The sequence below is a fragment of the Triticum aestivum genome, chromosome 5B (assembly GCF_018294505.1).
Source record: "Triticum aestivum cultivar Chinese Spring chromosome 5B, IWGSC CS RefSeq v2.1, whole genome shotgun sequence".
Lineage (NCBI taxonomy): Eukaryota > Viridiplantae > Streptophyta > Magnoliopsida > Poales > Poaceae > Triticum > Triticum aestivum.
This window is the reverse complement of record NC_057807.1, coordinates 352,969,563-352,992,321: the sequence shown is the minus strand read 5'-3', so window position 1 is coordinate 352,992,321 and position 22,759 is coordinate 352,969,563.

The following is a 22,759-nucleotide window of genomic DNA, read 5'->3' as shown; positions in this document are numbered from 1 at the left end:
TCTTGCTAGAAACTTCCATGTGCAGCTGCAAGCTACTATGGGCTCTAGTATAATTGATTAAGTCGTTTGAAACTCTTAAAGTGGTAGAGTAGCAGATGTAGGGGAAAGTAGGTGTAACTGTCTACCATGGTAAGGTGCAAACGCTTCTGAAAGACTATGTCTCGGTCATCCTTCTCAAACACCATGTAGTGAGAGAAATCCAACGGAGGAGATCGAGTCTTGTGGGCAAAAGTGCGCAAACCTCTACAGAGTGTACAAACTAATCATGGTTAGACGTGTCCACGGTTATGGACGTTTTGAGTATCTAGTACCTGGATTATCATGTGAATCTCATCATGTTACTTAATTAATTCTGTTTGGGTTTAATGATGATGCTTAATTGGGATTGAGTTGGGTGAACCTTCTCAATGTTTAACAACCACCATGATAGTTAAATAAAATTTATTCCTTTGATGTAGGAAAAAATTGGCTTTATGCAAAACTGTAACCATAGAGCTTTCCACCAGCCATATATGCATGTAGTGATAGCATTATTTTGTTCATTACTCTGTGTGCGTTACATTGCCAGCATATTCCATGTGTTGACCCGTTTTCGAGCTGCAACCTTCATGTTGCAGACTTTTCAGACGACGAGTAAGGTGCCTTAGGTCGTGATCTTTCACTCAATGATGTCGTTGGAGTTGATGGACTCGCTTTATCTTCCAAGCCTTCCGCTGTTATTGTTACTAGGTGGCCTTAAGCCATATTTATTGTAATAAGTTCTCTTTTGAGACATTCAATGTAATAAGTGTGTCATTTCTACTCTGTTATAAATCCTTCAAGTACTGTGCATGTCAGCATTACCGATCCAGGGATGACACTGATGCACAGAGATCGGACTGTTTGAGGTCTGGTCACTACACTTGGTTTTCCTTGAATATTACCTTGGGGTGCCTTGGGAATCCCCAGGCTTAGGCTCTTGCCACTCCTTATTTCATAGTCCATCAAATCCTTACCCAAAACTTGAAAACTTCACAACACAAAACTCAACATAAAATCTCTTAAGTTCCGTTAGTATAAGAAAATAAATCACCACTTTATGGTACTGTTGTGAACTCATTATTTATTTATATTGGTGTAATATCCAATGTATTCCAACTTTTCCATGGTTCATACCCCCCGATACTACCCATAGATTCATCAAAATAAGCAAACAACACAAAGAAAACAAAATCTGTCAAAAACAGAATAGTTTGTAGAAATATGTAACTCTCGAATACTTATGTAACTCCAACAATTCTAAAAAATTAGGGCAACCTGGAAAATTTGTGTACCAATCAAGAGAAAAAAGAATCAGCTCAAAAGCACTCTTCTGTGAATTATGAAAATTATTGTCCTGGCCGCAAAAGTTTCTGTTTCTCAGCAAGATCAAAACAACTATCACCGTAAGCTATCCCAAAGGTCTTACTTGGCACAAATGCTAATTAAAACACAAAACCACATCTAACCAAAGGCTAGATGAATTATTCAAAGCAAAATAGGAGAAAAAAAAATCAAAGAACAAAAATAATATTGGGTTGCCTCCGAACAAGCGCTTTTCTTTAAAGACTTTTATCTAGGCATTTATAATTTCAATGATGCTCACATAAAAGAGAAGAATTGAAGCACAAAGAGAGCATCATAAAACACGCGACAAACACATCTAAGTCTAACGTACTTCCTATGCATAGGCATTTTATAAGCAAGCATATTATCAAGGCAAGCAAAAACTAGCATATGCAAGGAAGAAGAAAGAGATGTTTGCAATCTCAACATGAAGAGAGGTAATTTAGTAACATGAAAATTTCTACAACCATAATTTCGTCTTTCATAATAATTACATGTAGGATCATAAGCAAATTCAAGAATACAGATATCAAAAAACATATTCTCAACACGATCCACATGCATGCGAAGTTGACACTCTTCCAAAATAGTGGGATTAACATTAACTAAAGTCGTGACCTCTCCAAACTGAATTTTATCAAAAATTTCATAAGATTGAACATTCTCCAAATATGTGGGATCTAAATTTGACACTCTTCCAAACCCACTTTCAATATTATTGCAAACATTATTATCAATCTTATATTCATCATGTGGCTTAAATAAATTTTCAAGATCATAAGAAGAATCACCCCAATCATGATTGTTGCAACAAATAGTAGTCATAGCAAAATTAGCATCCCCAAGCTTAGAGTTTTGCATATCATTAACATAATTAACATTAATAGAATTTATAATAACATCATTGCAACCATGCTTTTCATTCAAGGCATTATCGTGAATCACTTTATAAATTTCTTCTTTTAACACTTCATCACAATTTCCGGATTCACGAATTTCAAGCAAAACTTCATAAAGATAATCTAGTGCACATAACTCACTAGCAATTGGTTCATCATAACTAGATCTCTTAAAAAGATTAGCAAGTGGATGAGTATCCATAAAAATTTTATTTCCGAATTTCAATAAATACACAATTATGCCAAGCAAGTAAGCAAACAAGCCAAGTAAGACATAACGGGCAAACGAAAAGACGAACGGAAGAAGGGCGAACAAAAAGGCAAATCTTTTCGAAAATCATTTTAGAAGTGGGGGAGAGGAAAACTAGAATCGAATGGCGAATAATGGAATGCAAGAGATGAGAGTTTATGATGGGTACTTTGTATGTCTTGACCTGGCATACATCTCCCCGGCAACGGCGCCACAAATTCTTCCTACTACTTCTTGAGCTTGTGCTAGTTTTTACCTTAAAGAGGAAAGGGTGATGCAGCAAAGTAGAGATAAGTATTTCCCTCAATTTGAGAACCAAGGTATCAATCCAATAGGAGACAAACCACAAATCACCGAATACCTACACAAACAATCAAACAAACTTGCACCCAACGCGATAAAGGGGTTGTCAATCCCTTCACGGTTACTTGCAAAAGTGAGATATGATAGAGATAGATAAACGGTAAAGTAAATATTTTTGGTATTTTTGGTTTATAGATCGGAAAGTAAAAGATTGCAAGAATAGTAGATCAGAAACTAAGATTGTAGATTGGAAACTTGTATGACGAAAAATAGACCTGGGGGCCATAGGTTTCACTAGAGGCTTCTCTTAAGATAGAAAATAATACGGTAGGTGAACAAATTATTGCCGAGGAATTGATAGAAAAGTGCAAAGTTATGATGATATCTAAGGCAATGATCATGAATATAGGCATCACGTCCGTGTCAAGTAGACCAAAACGATTCTGCATCTACTTCTACTACTCCACACATCGACCGCTATCCAGCATGCATCTAGAGTATTAAGTTCATAAAGAATGGAGTAATGCATTAAGTAAGATGACATGCTGTAGAGGAATTAAGTCAAGCAATATGATGAAAACCCCATATTTTTATCCTCGATGGCAACAATACAATACGTGCCTTACTGCCCCTACTGTCACTGGAAAAAGGACACCGCAAGATTGAACCCAAAGCTAAGAACTTCTCCCATTGCAAGAAAAACCAATCTAGTTGGCCAAACCAAACCGATAGTTTGAACAGAATTACAAAGATATCAAATCATGCATATAAGAATTCAGAGAAGATTCAAATAATATTCATAGATAAGCTGATCATAAATCCACAATTCATCGGATCTCGACAAACACACTGCAAAAAAAGTATTACATTGAATAGATCTCCAAGAACATCGAGGAGAACATGGTATTGAGAATCAAAGAGAGAAGAAGCCATCTAGCTACTAGCTATGGACCCGTAGGTCTGTGGTAAACTACTCACGCCTCATTTGAAGGGCAATAGAGTTGATGTAGAAGCCCTCCATGGATGAATCCCCCTCTGGCAGGACGCCAGAAAAGGTCCATAGATGGGATCTCACTGGTACAGAAGGTTGCGGCGGCAAAAAAGTGTTTTCTGGATGCCCCTGTTGGTTTGGGGATATATGGGAATATATAGGCGAAAGAATTTGGTCAGGAGGTGCATGAGGGGCCCACAAGCGTGGGGGCAAGCCCTACCCCCTGGGCGCACCCTCCGTCCTTATGGCCGCCTCGTGGCTCCTCCGACTTCATCTCCAAGTCCCTTGGTTGTCTTCTGGTCCAAGAAAAATCATCGCGAAGGTTTCATTCTGTTTGGACTCCGTTTGGTATTCCTTTCGTGCGAAACTCAAAAACAAGGAAAAAAATAGGAACTAGCACTGGGCTCTAGGTTAATAGGTTAGTCCCAAAAATAATCAAAAATAGCATATTAATGCATATGAAACATCCAAAACAGATAATATAATAGCATGGAACAATAAATAATTATAGATACGTTGGAGACGTCTCAGTATCAAGAAGGTAACTCCTAACATCAAAATGACCATCATTACTACTCCTTCATTGTTAGATTGTGTTGATGATAGTGAGGTGGAGAAAGTTGATGAGAATAAGTTCACCAAGTTTGTAATAAAGCTCAAGGGTGAGTCAAAGAAGCACTTTTTTGCTCTCTTGGAACAACTTGGTGAGGCCAATGATATCATTGAGTCTCATGAGGACACTATCTCCAAGTTTGAGGAGCATAGTCATGATTATGCCGATGAGATTGCAGATCTTTCCATTGCTCTAAAGGAATAGAAAGATCCTCGTTTGACTCTTGAGGAGTCACACAATGTTGATCACGCTAAATTGCAAAAAATCTTGATCATGTTGTTGTTCTTACTCGTGTGCTTAAATCTGAGAAAGCGACCTTGGGGTTGGCCAGGCTAGACTCAAGGAAGAGTTTAATATACTTGAAAAGGCTCACAAGGTCTTGAAGGGTTCTCATGCGTCTCTCAAAGAGTCTCATGACAACTCCAAGTGAAGCTAACCAAGGAGATTTCCACTTGTCCTCCTTTTGTTCTAATTGATAATGCCCATGGTACTAACCCTTGTTGTGAGCATGTGCATCTTGTGAACAAAATGCTAAGTTGAAAGAGAAACTCGAGAAGGGCCTTGTGACTTGCATACAAGGCAAGAAGAACCTCAACGACCTTTTGAGCAATCAAAAGGAAGTTGTAGGAAAGGAAGGACTTGGGTTTGTACCCAAGTCGAAGAAGAAGAAGAAGAAGAAGAAGAAGAAGAAGAAGAAGAAGAAGAAGAAGAAGAAGAAGAAGAAGAAGAAGAAGAAGAAGAAGAAGAAGAAGAAGAAGAAGAAGAAGAAGAACAACAACAACAACAACAACAACAACAACAACAACAAAAACAACAACAACAACAACAACAACAACAACAACAACAACAACAACAACAACAACAACAACAACAACAACAACAATGACGACGACGACGACGACAACAACAACAACAACAACAACAACAACAACAACAACAACAACAACAACAACAACAACAACAACAACAACAACAACAACAACAACAACAACAACAACAACAACAACAACAACAACAACAAGACCAAGAAATCTCTCCCACTAAAGGAGACCTTTGTCAAGGCGGGTGAAGGTACTCATGATAAGAAGAAGAAAAAGGAAGTGGGTGGCAATGCTAAGAAGGAAAAAACTGCCCCTATCAACAAAGCCGACGACTTTAACCCTTCTTATGTTTTGGGTCATGCTAGTGATGGGCATGTTTATGCTAAATTTGTTGGTTCTTACTATGAGTACATTGAATGGTCTATTTGGGTTCCTAAGATCCTAGTTACTAACCTCAAAGGACCCATTCAAGAATGGGTACCTAAATCCAAGCATTGATCTCTTGTAGCAGTTTGCTTCCGGTGGGGTGTCATGGTTGCTTGATAGTGGGGCAACAAATCATATGACCGGGAGCAAGGACTTGGTGGTGGATGTGCATCCAATTCCATCTATGCCCACCCATGCCCAATTTGGTGATGCCTCAACTTCTAAGGTATTGGGACTTGGCAAGGTGGCCATCTCTCAAGATTTAACTATTGAGAAGGTCATGTTGGTTGAGTTCCTTGCATACATTTTACTTTCCGTTCGTCAAATTGCACTTATGGGCTTTGCAACTTTATTTGATCTTGATACTGTGGCCCTATTGTGGAGAAAGACTCTTAAAGTAGCCTTTGTTGGGCATGTCGAGAACGGTCTCTATGTGGTAAACTTTTTGGAGCAACCCACTAAGACCGCGACTTGCCTAATGGCTAAGGTTGATGTGGGTTGGCTTTGGCATCGCCGACTAGCCCATGTCAATATGAGATCTTTGCAAAGTCTCCTCAAATATGACCATGTGCGTGGACTAACAAATGTGAGTTTTGCCAAAGACTGTGCTTGTTGTGCTTGTATTGAAGGAAATCTTCATGAAACAGCTCACCGTCCATCGACTATCATCTACTCAAAGAGGCCCTTGGAGCTCCTTCACATGGATCTATTTGGTCCTCCATCCTTTGATAGTCTTGGTGGAAGAAAATATTGCTTGGTGATTGTGGATGGCTACTCAAGATATACATGGGTATACTTCTTCAAGAGGAAGAGTGAGACTCAACAAACCGTCATCAACTTTGTAAATGAAGACATGATGCAAAGATCTTGATGATTAGAAGTGACAACGGCACCGACTTCAAGAACTACACCTTGGATGAGTTTCTTAGTGACGAGGGGATCAAGCACCAATATGCCGCACCCGATACCCCTTAACAAAATGGTGCGGCGGAGAGGAAGAATCGGACGTTGATGGATGCGGCGAGGACCGTGATGGTGGAATTCAAATCTTTGTACGACTTTTGGGCCGAAGCCATCAACACCACATGTAATGCTTCCGATAGGCTCTACCTCCGCAAAAGCTTGAACAAGACTCCATATGAGATACTTACCTGCAACAAGCCCAACCTCAAGTACTTCCGGGTGTTCGGTTGTAAGTGTTTCATTCTCAAGAAAGGTGTTTCTTCATCTAAATTCCAACCTAGAGCTCAAGAGGGCATATTTGTTGGTTATGCTACAAACTCTCATGCTTACCGTGTTCTCAACAAGTCCACCAGACTCATTGAGGAGACATGTAACATGAAGTTTGATGAAAATAACATCTCCCAAGTGGAGCAAAGTGGTCTTTGTGATGTAGGTGATGAAATTCCTCCCCAAGACATAAGAAGAATGGGGATTGGTCAAATACTCCCCATTGAGGAACCCCTTGTGACCAAAGGAGAAGGACAATGCTCTACTCAAGTGGAGCCATAACCTATGCTAGACCCACATGCTTCCGAAGAAGAAAATGAAGGCCCGCATCCCAATGAGCAAGATCAAGGGCAAGATCAACTCTATGAAGATGATGATGCACCAAATGATGCCCAAGATCAAGTTCATGCCTCCGAGCTTGCTCAAGACCAAGAGCAAGCTCAAGGTCAAGAGCAAGCTCAAGATGGTGCTCAAGATCAAGAGAAAGCTCAAGATCAATAGCAGACTCGAGACCATGCTCGAGATGTGCAAGATGTTCCTCAAATGCCCATCGAGGAACTTTTGGAGCATCGTGCCATTAAGGTGGCTTCTAAGCTCGAGCGTCAACAACATGTCATGGGGAATGTGCTTGGAAGCTTGAGAAAAGGGGTAACTACTCGTAAACAATTGTCAAACTTTTGTGAGTATCACGCGTTTGTTTCATGTGTTGAACCCCAAAAGGTACATGAGGCGCTCGATGATGAGGATTGTCTTGAAACAATGCATGATGAACTCAACAACTTCGAGTGCAATCAAGTTTGGAAATTAGTGCCAAGACCAATGGAGGAACATAATATCATTGGAACCAAATGGATCTTCAAGAACAAGAAAGATGCAAATAGTGTGGTTGTTCGAAATAAGGCAACATTGGTGGCACAAGGCTACTTCCAAGCCGAGGGTATCGACTATGATGTAACCTTTTCTCGCGTTGCTCGTCTTGAATCTATTCGCATGTTGCTTGCTTATGCATCTCATCATGACTTTAAATTGCAACAAATGGATGTGAAAAGTGCATTTCTTAATGGTCCTTTGAATGAGTTAGTGTATGTCAAACAACCTCTGGGATTCGAGGATCCCAAGTTACCACTCATGTATACAAACTCAATAAGGTGCTCCGTAGCCTTAAACAAGCCCCATGTGCGTGGTATGAGCACCTTACCGAGTTGTTGCAAGATCATGGGTTTGAAATTGGGAAAGTTGATCCCGCTCTTGTTACTAAGAGGGTCAAAGGGGACTTGTTCATATGCCAATTGTATGTTGATGATATTATCTTTGGTTCTCCTAACAAATCTTTCAGTGGTGAGTTTGCCGCACTAATGACTGACAAGTTTGAGATGTCTATGATGGGAGAGTTGAAGTTCTTTCTCGGGTTTGAAGTCAAGCAAAGAAGAGAGGGAACATTCATCAACCAAGCCAAGTATACCCAAGACATGCTCAAGAGATTCAAGCTACATGATATCAAGCCGGTCAAGTTCCCCATGCCAACCAAATGCAAGCTTGACAGTGATCCCAATGGTAAAGCAGTAGATCAAAGGGTATATAGGCCCATAATTTGGATCCTTGGTTTACCTTTGTGCATCTAGACCAGATATCATGTTGAGAGTGGGAATTTGTGCACGGTTTCAAGCCGCACCTAAGGAAAGCCACTATGTGGCGGTCAAGTGAATCTTTCATTATTTGGCTCATACCCCAAACTTTGGCTTATGGTACCCCAAAGGCGAAAGCTTTGATCTCATTGGTTACTCGGATTCGGATTGGGCGGGTGATTGTATGGATAGGAAGTCAACTTCCGGAGGGTGCCAATTCCTTGGTCGTTCTTTGGTGAGTCGGTCTTCGAATAAGCAAAATTGTGTGTCTCTCTCGTCCACAGAGGCCGAATATGTAGCTGTCGCAAGTTGTTGTGCCCAATTGTTATGGATGAGGCAAACTTTAAAGGATTACGATGTCTCTTGTGACAAAGTGCCTCTTCTATGTGACAACGGAAGTGATATCAAGATCTCTCACAACCCAGTGCAACATAGCAAGACGAAGCATATTGAGATACATCATCATTTTTTTTGGATCACATCAAGCGTGGAGATATTGATATCATCTGCATCAACACTCAACAACAACTAGCGGATATTTTCACCAAGCCACTAGATGAAGCAAGATTTCGTGAGTTAAGGCATGAGCTAAATATCATTGATTTGTGCAATGTGGCTTGAATCTAGGCACTTCCCACCGCACTCATCATCATATCTTGTTCTAGATGTAGGCATGGACATAGGGGGAGTGTTGTTCTCTCAATGAACTCTTCCTCCCCCCATTATGCATAAATCGATCAAGTCTTGCACATTAGCCATTTTTTATGGCACTTGTACTTCAAAGATGAGTTTTGGTCATGGGTCCAAGGTTAAGATCTTCGCGGTGCCATACCATTTGACTTAAACATAGGTGGCCTCGGCCATCACCCTCTCCTTGAGAGGTATGTGGCTTTTCCTTTTTCTCTAGTTGGTTTGTTCTCTGTTTGGTGTGCCCTGTTTCTTGTCTCTCCTTGGCTGCCTTTCTGGCTCTTTGTTGTGTTTTGCTCCTTGAGTTGCACCCTCGTCTTGCCTCGTGTTTCTTTTTCTTGGAGCTAGGCCTATTCTGTTTGTTGTCTCATCAAGTTCTTGCTGGGCGGTACTACCGCTTAATGACACCAAGAGGTACTACCGCCCGCCAGAGTGGTACTACTGCTGCGAGGCAGCCTGGGGGGTTATGTTTCGGCGGGGGGAGTTTTTCTCGCCCATACCCATTCGACTCGCCCCGCTCGTTCCTCTCCTGCTCCAGCGAAGAACTCGCTACGGGAGGCCGCCGCTGGGCCGCTGTCTCCGGGCCGTCCTTCACCTTTCCCTCTGGTGAAAACGATCCCCACCCCTTCCTCTTGCCATGGATGCTGGCATTGCCCATGTTGTTCTTATCTTTGTTTCTAGGTTTCAGATCTAGGCTTTAGAGGCAATAGTCTTTGCATTTATCGATTTTTTGCCAAATCGAGGCTTGAGTAGGTTGTTGAAGGATTTGGCCGCGGATATAGTCAAACCGCCGTCCTCTGCCTCGAGCTGTACTACAGCTCCTCAGGAGCGATACTACCACTTGAAGGCAGTAGGTGGTACTACCATTGCCAAGTAGCGGCACTACCGCTGGGGTGACAGCCTCCACTTTATTCATAACAAATGTTGATTTGTGTTGCTTTTTCTGTTGGCTTATGCTCGTTTTTCTTCTTTTTTCTCGTGTTCTAGTGTTGGTTACATGTGATGGCCTTTCGGAGCACCCTGTTCATTGTGTCAACCCCGGGTGTTCTGGTTCAAAACGCTATCGCACTTCTAAGGCAATGGCTTCTTCCTCAAGTGGTCCTGCACCGCAACCCAAGAAGCAAATTGTGGGCAAGCCCAAGCCGGGGGCCAAGTATGTGACTGAGATGACTGCCAAGGAGTTCTGGGAGAGGCGTCAGCACAACCCATATGAGCAAGATCAAGAACACACTCTTGTTAACCTCCCGTTCTGTAACCGTTTTCAGTGGGCTATCTTCTTTGATGTGATCAAAGCAAAGAAGAATCTCTATGTTGATGTCCGCTCCATCGACATTGCTTATATGGAGAAGGATCCTGCCTACTTTGGCGAAGCTCTGCAGATGTGTACTCAGTTGTATATTCTCAAGATCATGGAGTTCAGCAAGGACTTTGATGCCGATTTGGTGGCTCAGTTTTATGCCACGGTGATAACCCACAAGTATAGGGGATCGCAATAGTTTTCGAGGGTAGAGTATTCAACCCAAATTTATTGATTCGACACAAGGGGAGCCAAAGAATATTCTCAAGTATTAGTAGTTCAGTTGTCAATTCAACCACACCTGGATAACTTAGTATATGCAGCAAAGTATTTAGTAGCAAAGTAGTATGATAGTAACGGTAACAGTGGCAAAAGTAACGATAGCAGTTTTGTAGTAATTGTAACAGTAGCAACGGAAAAGTAAATAAGCGAAGCACAATATGTGAAAAGCTCGTGGGCATTGGATCAGTGATGGATAATTATGTCGGATGCGATTCCTCATGTAATAGCTATAACATAGGGCGACACGGAACTAGCTCCAGTTCATCAATGTAATGTAGGCATGTATTCCGAATATAGTCATACGTGCTTATGGAAAAGAACTTGCATGACATCTTTTGTCCTAACCTCCCGTGGCAACGGGGTCCTAGTGGAAACTAAGGGATATTAAGGCCTCCTTTTAATAGAGAACCGGACCAAAGCATTAACACCTAGTGAATACATGAACTCCTCAAACTACGGTCATCACCGAGAAGTATCCCGATTATTGTCACTTCGGGGTTGTCAGATCATAACACATAATAGGTGACTATAGACCTACAAGATAGGATCAAGAACTCACATATATTCATGAGAACATAATAGGTTCAGATCTGAAATCATGGCACTCGAGCCCTAGTGACAAGCATTAAGCATAGCAAAGTCATAGCAACATCAATCTCAGAACATAGTGGATACTAGGGATCAAACCCTAACAAAACTAACTTGATTACATGGTAAATCTCATCCAACCCATCACCGTCCAGCAAGCCTACGATGGAATTACTCACGCACGGCGGTGAGCATCATGAAATTGGTGATGGAGGATGGTTGATGATGACGACGGCAATGAACCCCCCTCTCCGGAGCCCCAAACAGACTCCAGATCAGCCCTCCCGAGAGAGATTAGGGCTTGGCGGCGGCTCCGTATCATAAAACGTGATGAAACTTTCTCTCTGATTTTTTTCTCCATGAAACAGAATATATAGAGTTGGAGTTGAGGTCCGTGGAGCATCAGGGCGCCCACGAGACAGGGGGCGCGCCCAGGGGGAGGGGGCGCGCCCACCACCCTTGTGGACAGGGTGTGGGCCCCCTGGCCTTGATTCTTTCGCCAGTATTTTTTATATTTTCCAAAAGTTATCTCCGTGGATTTTCATGTCATTCCGAGAACTTTTGTTTTCTGCACAATAAACAACACCATGGTAGTTCTGCTGAAAACAGCGTCAGTCCGGGTTAGTTTCATTCAAATCATGCAAGTTAGAGTCCAAAACAAGGGCAAAAGTGTTTTGAAAAGTAGATATATTGGAGACGTATCAACTACCCCAAGCTTAAACCTTTGCTTGTCCTCAAGCAATTCAGTTGATAAACTAAAAGTGATAAAGAAAAACTTTTGCAAACTCTGTTTCCTCTTGTTGTTGTAAATATGTAAAGCCAACATTCAAGTTTTCAGCAAAGATTATGAACTAACCATATTTTCACAATAACACTTGGGTCTCATGAGTACTCATATCAATGGCATAATCAACTAGCGATCAATAATAATAAAACTCGGATGACAACAGTTTCTCAAAACAATCATGATATGATATGACAAAATGGTATCTCGCTAGCCCTTTCTGAGACCGCAAGACATAAATGCAGAGCACCTTTAAAGATCAAGGACTGACTAAACATTGTAATTGATGGTAAAAGAGATCCAGTCAAGTCATACCCAATACAAACTAATAGTAATGAATGCAAATGATAGTGTGCTCTCCAGCGGGTGCTTTTTAATAAGAGGGTGATGACTCAACATAAAAGTAAATAGATAGGCCCTTCGCAGAGGGAAGCAGGGATTTGTAGAGGTGCCAGAGCTTGATTTTAAAATAGAGATGAATAGCATTTTGAGCGGTATACTTTCACTGTCAATGCAACAACTATGAGATCTCGATATCCTCCATGCTACATACATTATAGGCGGTTCCCAAACAGAATGGTAAAGTTTATACTCCCCACCACCAACAAGCATCAATCCAAGGCTTGCTTGAAACAACGAGTGACTCCAACTAGCAACGGCCCTGGGGGAGTTTTCTTTAATTATTTCAATTTGCTTTGATCTTATTGATCATGGGACTGGGCATCCCGGTTATCAGCCATTTTCTCGTGAATGAGGAGCGGAGTCCACTCCCCTTGAGAATAACCCACCTAGCATGGAAGATACAGACAACCCTAGTTGAAACATGAGCTGCTCAAGCATACAAAACAAAATTTCATTTGAAGGTTTGGAGTTTGGCGCATACAAATTTACTTGGAACGGCAGGTAAATACCGCATATAGGAAGGTATGGTGGACTCATATGGAATAACTTTGGGGTATATGGAGTTTGGATGCACAAGCAGTATTCCCGCTTAGTACAGGTGAAGGCTAGCAAAAGACTTGGAAGTGACCAGCTGAGAGAGCGATAACAGCCATGAACATGCATTAAAATTAATCAACATCTGGTGCAAGCATGAGTAGGATATAATCTACCATGAATATAAATATCATGAAGGCTATGTTGATTTTGTTTCAACTACATGCGTGAACATGTGCCAAGTCAAGTCACTCGAATCATTCAAAGGAGGATACCATCCCATCATACCACATCATAACCGTTTTAATAGCATGTTGGCACGCAAGGTAAACCATTATAAGCTCCTAGCTAATTAAGCATGGCATAAGCAACTATAATAGGCTGAATCATGAATGGTGAACTCATCATATTTACAAAAACAAAAGAGGTCGAGTTCATACCAACTTTTCTCATCTCAATCAGTCCATCGTATAACATCATTATTGCCTTTCACTTGCACGACCAAACGGTGTGGATAATAATAATAGTGCACGCGCATTGGACTAAGCTGGAATCTGCAAGCATTCAATTCAATAGAGAAGACAAAGTAATATGGGCTCTTGGATAAATAAACAATCATGCATCTGAGAGCCACTAAACATTTTCAATATGGTCTTCTACTCTTGACCCCCAAAGGAAAGAAAAGAAATAAAACTATTTACACGGGAAAGCTCCCAACAAGTAAAAGAAGAACGAGAAATCTTTTTGGGTTTTCATTTTAATTACTGCTACAAGCATGGAAATTAAACTAATTAATTTTTTTGGTTTTCTTAAGGTTTGTCAAACACACAAGAAGAAAACTAAAAAAAGAAAATTAAACTAGCATGGATAATACAATGAAAGAGTGTGAGTGAGGGAGACCGGGATTAAGGGGTCCTCGGACAGCCGGACTATATACTTTGGTCGGACTGTTGGACTATGAAGATACAAGATTGAAGACTTCGTCCCGTGTCCGGATGGGACTCTCCTTTGCGTGGAAGGCAAGCTTGGAAATTCGGATATGTAGATCTCCTTCTCTGTAACTGACTCTGTGTAACCCTAGCCCCCTCCGTTGTCTATATAAACTGGTAGGTTTAGTCCGTAGGACAACAACAATCATAATCATAGGCTAGCTTCTAGGGTTTAGCCTCTATGATCTCGTGGTAGATCAACTCTTGTAATACTCATATCACCAAGATCAATCAAGCAGGAAGTAGGGTATTACCTCCATCGAGAGGGCCAGAACCTGGGTAAACATCGTGTCCCCCGCCTCCTGTTACCATTAGCCTTAGACGCACAGTTTGGGACCCCCTATCCGAGATCCGCCGGTTTTGACACCGACATTGGTGCTTTCATTGAGAGTTCCACTGTGCCGTCGCAATAAGGCTTGATGGCTCCTTCAATCATCTTCAACGACACGGTCCAGGGGGAGGTTTTCCTTCCTGGATAGATCTTCGTATTCTGCGGCTTCGTATTGTGGGCCAACTCGCTTGGCCACCTGGAGCAGATCGATAGCTACGCCCCTGACATCAGGTAAGGTTTGGAAGTTTGAACTATACTGCCGATATCCGCGGAGACTTGATCTTCGACGGATTCGAGCCCATGTCAGGTATGCCGAATAGTCGCGACGAGCATGACTTAGATTTGGCATCCGATAGTGTTCGGGAAATCGCACCTGCGGCGGCCTCGGGAATCAATCCGGCGCATATCGCGCCATCCGAGGACAGGTGGATGGACCCCGCCACGGAGGCCGCACACTCATCGGTGTTGGAGCCGAACACGGATCCCACCTCCTATGAGGATGGTGTCATCGGACCCTCGGACTCGTCTCCGGCTACAGGATCCGAACCGTGTACGTCTGTGCCTATCGAATCTGATTGGGCACTAGTCATGGAGTTCACCTCCGTGGATATTTTTCAGCACTCGCCCTTGGGTGATGTGCTAAATTCATTAAAGTCTCTTTCCTTCTCAGGAGATTCTTGGTCGAACTATGTCCGGCTCAAGTGGGAAGCAGACGACGAAGAAATTCGGTCCCCTCCCACCACCCACTTTATAGCCACTGTCGATGACTTAACCGACGTGCTTGACTTCAACTCCAAAGACATCGAAGGTATGGACGACGATGCAGGAGAAGAACAAGAACCACCGCCTATAGGGCGCTGGACAGCCACCTCATCATATGATATATATATGGTGGACACCCCAAAGAAAGAAATGGTGATGAGGCAACGGAAGATAACCCCTTAGAGAAGCAATATAGGCACCGGCGTCATAGGCGCCGCTCCAAGCCCCTCCATAGCAAAAATAGTGATACCGGCACAAGAGATGATAACAATCCGGATGGTGCCGAAGATGAAAACAATCCTGCCCAGCCAGGTTTCGAGCAGGCTGAGCAAGAGAATGGGCAAGCTAGCCCTAAGGAACAGGCAATGGATGGAGAATCAGAGGATGGTAATTACATGCCTCTCTCCGAAGACGAAGTGAGCCTTGGCAACGAAGAATTCATTGTCCCTGAGGATCCCGTCGTGCAGGAGCGCTTCAAGTGTTGGCTTATAGCCACTGCAAAAAGCCTGAAGAAAAAGCAGCAACAGCTTCAAGCTGATCAAGATCTGCTAACTGATAGATGGACCGAGGTCCTGCTGCCGAGGAATACGGACTCAAGCGCCCTACCAAAAGTTACCCAAAGTGCAGGTTGCTACCTCAACTCGAGGAGGAGGCGTTAAAACCCACACTACCAGCGCATGATCCGGCTGACCGGCCACACCGTGGCCGAGACAAGGCGGCATACCAGCCCGAAGTCCAAACCGCACCCCGTCGCCAATCAAACAATAATACTAAGGCCCGGAGCTACATGAAGGACCTGCGAGACGTATTGGAAAACAAAGCAGGATAGTCAAGATCGATCTACGGATCACGGGGGCGCACCACAGCGCGTGACGATGACCGTCATGCCGGATACAATAAACAAAAGACCGGCCGAGCCGAATACAACAGACCAGATTCATTTGAACTACGTCGGGATGTAGCCCAGCATAGAGGCGCCGCACACCCCCTATGCTTCACTAATGAACTAATGGACCATGAATTCCTAGAAGGGTTTAAACCCGTGAACATTGAATCATATGACAGTACAACAGACCCTGCGGTATGGATTGAAGATTTTCTCCTACACATTCACATGGCCCGCGGCGATGACTTACATGCCATCAAGTACCTACCACTTAAGCTTAAAGGATCGGCTCGGCATTGGCTGAATAGCCTGCCAGCAAGCTCCATTGGCAGATGGGAGGACCTGGAAGACGCATTCCTTGAAAACTTCCAGGGCACTTACGTGCGACCATCAGATGCTGATGACTTAAGTCACATAACCCAACAGCCCGGAGAGTCAGCCAGGAAATTTTGGACTCGCTTCCTAACTAAAAAGAACCAAATTGTAGACTGTCTGAATGCCGAAGCCTTAGCAGCCTTCAAGCATAACATCCGTAATGAATGGCTCGCCCGACACCTCGGCCAAGAGAAGACAAAGTCCATGGAAGCCCTCACGACACTCATGACCAGCTTTTGCGCGGGCGAGGATAGCTGGCTGGCTCGTAGCAACATCACACCAAAAAACTCCGGCAATTCAGATGCCAGAGATAACAACGGCAAGCCACGACGCAATAGACACAAGCATCGCAACAATGGTGACAACACCGAAGACACGGCAGTCAATGCCGGATTCAGAGGCTTTAAATCTGGACAGCGGGAAAAGCCATTCAAAAGAAACAATCCGGGCTCATCTAGTTTGGACCGCATACTCGACCACTCATGTCAAATTCACGGCACCCCCAATAAACCAGCCAATCACACCAACAGAGAATGCTGGGTGTTCAAACAGGCCGGCAAGTTGAATGCCGAAAACAAGGAAAAGGGGCTGCATAGCGATGACGACGAGGAGCCCCGACCGCCGAACACAGGAGGACAGAAGAAATTCCCTCCCCAGGTGAAAACGGTGAACATGATATACGCAACCCATATTCCCAAGCGGGAACGGAAGCGTGCACTAAGGGACGTCTATGCGATGGAGCCAGACGCCCCAAAGTTCAACCCATGGTCCTCTTGTCCGATCACTTTCAATCGCAGGGACCATCCTACCAGTATCGGTCATGGCGGTTCGGCCGCATTGGTCCTTGACCCCATCATCGACGGATTCCATCTCACACGAGTCCTCATGGACGGTGGCAGTAGCTTGAACTTGCTCTATCAGGATACATTGCGCAAAATGGGCATCGACCCCTCAAGGATCAAGCCCACAAAAACCACCTTCAAAGGTGTCATACCAGGTGTGGAGGCCTGTTGCACGGGCTCAATCACACTGGAAGTGGTCTTTGGATCTCCAGACAATTTCCGAAGCGAGGAGCTAATCTTCGATAACGTCCCCTTCCGCAGTGGCTATCATGCACTGCTCAGACAAACCGCATTTGCTGGATTCAATGCGGTACCGCATTATGCATACCACAAGCTCAAAATGCCAGGACCTCACGGGGTTATAACAGTTAATGGAAACACAGAGCGCTCGCTCCGTACGGAAGAGCACACTGCGGCCCTCGCGGCAGAAGTACAAAACAGCCTTCTTAGGCAAACAGCCAATTCGGTGATAAAGAACCCGGACACCGTCAAGTGAGTCCGGAGTACCTCGCAACAGGATCATCCGGCACCACCAGAGCTCGACCAGCAATTCGGCCTCCACCTTAGCCTCAGTCAAGCGGCAAAATTTGTGTCACGCGTACATAATTACACACTTAAAATACCATGGGCATAGGCGGAGGCACGGCTATGACACGGTCCACAATGCGGTTCGACTGCCCCAGGACCAATGCATCTTTACACCTTTTTTCTTTCAGGTCCCCATCTTCGGGAAGGCTCTTCCAATAGACCGACTATCGGACTCATAGCGGGATGGACACACCAAGAAGACAAGAAGCTGGGGCGTACAAGGGAATCCTCAGGTGGTCTCTGATAACGATTGTTATACCTATTTTACATACCAGCACACAGCTCGCTCCCGGTCAGGATGTGTCAAACAGTCCTATTTTGCTTATCGCACTACTTGTATATGTACGCTTTGACGTATCATTTGAATAACAAGAGAAAATAGTGTATAGCGTCAGCTTGGTATTACATTTATTTACCCCTTTCCTTTACTACTTATTTATTACACCCGTGCATTTTGGTACGCCCAGTTTGCCAGGGCCTTGAGTGTACCCCATAACATGGCAAGAAAAGTCCAAACACTTTTGACAGTGCGGCACCCCGAACTTATAGCATTATATGCATCAGCTCCGAATCATGTCTTGGGTCAATAGTTGGGTTTGCCCGGCTCCCATGTTTTGGTACCTTATGTTCCGCTATATCGGCTAAGGTGGCACAGGGAGAACTACTACGATTGTGTCCCGGTTCTTCTGAACAAGCACCTCAGTAGAGAAAGCCGAAAACTGACTGTCATGATGAGGCGAGAGCTGGTCGCTGTTCGAGAGGTTTCAAATCCTTAAAGATTTTTTCCGCTTCAGGCGAGTAATCGGCCTTGTCCGATTTAGGCGTGTATAGCGCCCCAAGTTCGGTCTTGCAAATACTAGGGGCTTCGCCCAAATTTAAAATTGTAGACTTCTATGGCCAAGTGAGAGTGACAAAGTTGTATAGTCCGATTGCCTTGTTCGCTGCGCTAAACACCTCCTTAAAAGGACCAAAAATTTGGATAAAGAGTGTTTATATTTATCCCGAACACCCCAGTACTAGTTACATGGGGGCAGAAGCCGACGACTGGCCAACTCTCAAGATTTTATAAACGGCCGCAGAGAAGGTAATATTTTGAATTAACAAAGCGCCACATAGCGCATGCGAACTCGTTTTCATATTACAACATGATATGAGTACATTCATTCAAATATCACATCCTTCGCACATTCATCTGCCACAAGGCAGGTACCCTTAATGACATTGTCATAATACTATTCGGGATGGCAATGCTCCTTGCCCTTCGGCGGCCCCTCTGTCACCAGCTTCTCGCCATCCATCTTCGCCCAGTGCACTTCCGCACGGGCCAAGGCCCGGCGTGCACCTTCAATGCAGACGGACCGCTTAATGACTTCGAGCCACAGACAGGCATTTACTATTTGCTTGACAAGGCCGAAGTAGCTGCCAGGCTGGGGCTCGCTAGGCCACAGCCGGACTATGAGGTCCTTCATGGCCAGCTCGGCTGCCTTGTGAAGTTCGACCAGTTGCTTTAGCTGATCGCTCAAAGGCATTGGATGTTCGGGCCCAATATACTGGGACCAAAACAACTTATCCTTCGAGCTCCCTTCCTCAGCTCGGTAGAACTCTGCGGCATCAGAGATGTTGTGTGGAAGATCTGTGAATGCTCCTGGAGAGCTCCGAATTCGGGTAAGTAAAAGGAAAGTCTCCTTCACATGCTTACTTTGCATAATGAATGCCTTACCCGCCGCTATCTTCTTGGCCGCCTCAATCTCCTGGAGGGCCTTATGGGCTTCGACCTTGGCGTATTGCGTGCTCTGGCGGGCCTTCGCAAGCTCTGACTCTTGCGTCTTGGAGTCACGCTCCAAGAACTCGATTTTTTTATGAAGTCCCGGAGTTCTTGCTGGACCTCATCTACCCAAGCCTCCTATTTTTCGTGCTCGGTGCGCTCCTTGGCCTCTTTGTCTTCGGCCTCGGACAACGCCTTCTTAAGGGCCGCCACTTTGGTTGTGGCCCCTATTAAAATTCATAATGCCTCTATTAGCATCAATGATTTTTTCCTTTATATAACACACGGACGGGGTATCACTTACCTGTGTTCTCTTCAAGCTGCCTCTTCACGAGGCCGAGCTCTTCTTCGGCCCGCCCCAGGTTCTACTTCAGTCCGGAGACCTCCGCAGTGAGGGCGGCGGTGGCCAGCAGCGACGCCTGCTTATTCACATAGATAATATGATTAGACTCCTGGGGATAATATTTGATCCTCTGTTCGGCCTTTCTTTCGGAACACCAAACAGAGCATCGGGGGCTACTGTCTATACTGTGGTATTTTCTCATAATTTAATTACTTACCTCAAAGCCTGTCAGGAGACTGGCGCAGGCTTCGGTCAATCCGATTTTGGCGGACTGAAGCTTCACAATCACCATACTCATAAGAGTACGGTGTTCTTCATCAAGGGAAGCACTCTGAAGCGCTTCCACCAAGTTATCTGATGCCTCTGGATAGACAGAGGTCAACAGCACAGGCGGCTCGCCCCCCTTAGCGAGGGGCTGCCTGCCTAAATCCAGAACCACGGGAGGTTTCGGCACAGTATCCAGCTGGGGGCCAAGCTTGCTACGGCCCCCCTCATCAGAATCCATGGGGATCTTCCCCCCATGAGCCTGGCATCGGGGGTTTCGCCTTGAGGCGCCTCCAAAACTATCTCCCCCTGGCCCGGTATCCTCTGAGACAACACTTCGATGTCGTCCGCGGGCCGGGGAGTGGAGGCCGTCGGGAGCAAATCCCTGTTCATCACTGACGAGCTCAAAGACCCATCTGAGGAGGATAAGTCGATGTGCCTTTGTACGGACTGCACGAACATATTTTAACATGATAAGAAGCCACAAAGCTAACCATGCCAGAAATATAATGGTATCCGGATACTTATGACTTTGCCAGGGGTTTGTCCCTGGGTAGCCACTCCTCGTCGCTGCAGGCGGCTGTTGTGGAGTGGTCAGGAGGGAGGGTCCTTCCCTTCTTGGACCCTTCGGCCTCCCCGGATGGGGCGGGCTTCCTTTTATTCTCCCCCTCGGTTTGGGGGAGGGTTTTTTCCTCTTCCTCCTTCTTTTCGTTGGAGGAGTGCGCCTCGGTGTCTTCGAACGACGAGTCCGACACCACCTTGCGCCGGAGACCTTTCCTGGTCCCCGTGGCCTTCTTCTTGATCTTCTTCTCCGGCACCTCATAGGGCGCCGGAAACAGCATCTCCGTTAGGAGAGCCGTCGCTGTGCCTTTGGGTAGTGGAGCTGGGCAGTCGATACGCTTCGCTGTCGCCACCCAATCCTGTTAAGATTGGTGGAAAGACTTTAAATCCTTTCACAAATATATTAGGGGAAGGAGCATCTTGTAAAACATAGAAAACTTACCGGATTGGCGGGGCGCCTTGCGCTGAGCCCGCGATCTTCGGTAACGGGAGGAGGTACCTCGGCGGCCTTAAATAGCACCTTCCAGACGTCCTTGTGCATCGTGTCGAAGAGCTCTCGTAGCGTCTGGTGTTCGGCTAGGTCGAACTCCCACATATTAAATTCCCGTCTTTGGCACGGGAGGATCCGGCAGAAGAGCATGACCTGGAGCATGTTGACAAGCTTGATCTTCTTGTTTATCATATTCTTGATGCAGTTCTGGAGTCCGGTCAGCTCCGCTGGCTCACCCCAGGCTAAACCCTTCCTTTTCTAGGAGATAAGCCGCATGGGGATGCCAGGTCAAAATTCGGGGGCCGCCGCTCAGTTAGAGTCACGTGGCTCGGTGATGTAGAACCGCCCCGATTGCCACCCCTTCACGGTCTCCACATAGGAGCCTTCGAGCCAGGTGACGTTGGGCATCTTTCCCGCCATGGCGCCTCCGCACCCCTCTTGCTAGCCGGCCACTATCTTAGGCTTCACGTTGAAAATCTTTAGCCACAGGCCGAAGTGGGGCTTGATGCGGAGGAAAGCCTCGCACACGACGATAAACGCCGAGATGTTGAGGATGAAGTTTGGGGCTAGATCGTGGAAATCCAGCCCATAATAGAACATGATCCCACGGACAAATGGGTGGACGGAAAATCCCAGTCCGCGGACAAAGTGGGCAAGAAACACAACCCTCTCGTGGGGTACCGGAGTAGGGATGATCCTCCCTTCATCCGAGAGCCGGTGTGTGATGTCTGCGACTAAATATCCGGCCTCCCGGAGCTTCATGATGTCATCCTCCGTAACGGAGGAGGCCATCCACTTGCCTCCCGCTCCGGACATGTGTGGAACGGCTTTACGGAGAAGGTGAGAACTTGGGCGCTGGAGCTCGAGAGTGCGAGAATGGATGAGTGAAGGAGGAAGAAGGCGTGGGTGAAAAAGGGGAATCCCTATCTCTTTATAAAGGCGGTAGGAACTGTGCGCCTCCTCACTTGCCCGTTAAAATCGCTTATTCCCCAAGCGCCATGATTGATGGCGCGGTTGGGTTACCCACACCCGTATTGATGAGAATCCCGAGATGAGGGGACATGATCTATGCTTCGACAAGACATGTCAAGGAAACCGCCTCACAATATGTGCAGTCGCTGGTTGTGAAAAACGGTTCAAATAATGACCGGGCCGTGGCGTGATGTCATGCTATGAAAAGTTGTCAGCAGATTAGATGTGTAGAATATTGTGCTCTCTACGGTGGTATGTGGAATTTGTTTTCCAGAGTCGGACATGATTCTTGTGTTTAAAATATTCTATGGAGTATTCGGACAAGGAACCCGTCTTGCAATGTCGAAGACAATCTGCGCGCCGGACTCCTCTAGGGAGTCCGGGATTAAGGGGTCCTCGGACAGCCAGACTATATACTTTGGCCGGACTGTTGTACTATGAAGATACAAGATTGAAGACTTCATCCCATGTCCGGATGGGACTCTCCTTTGCGT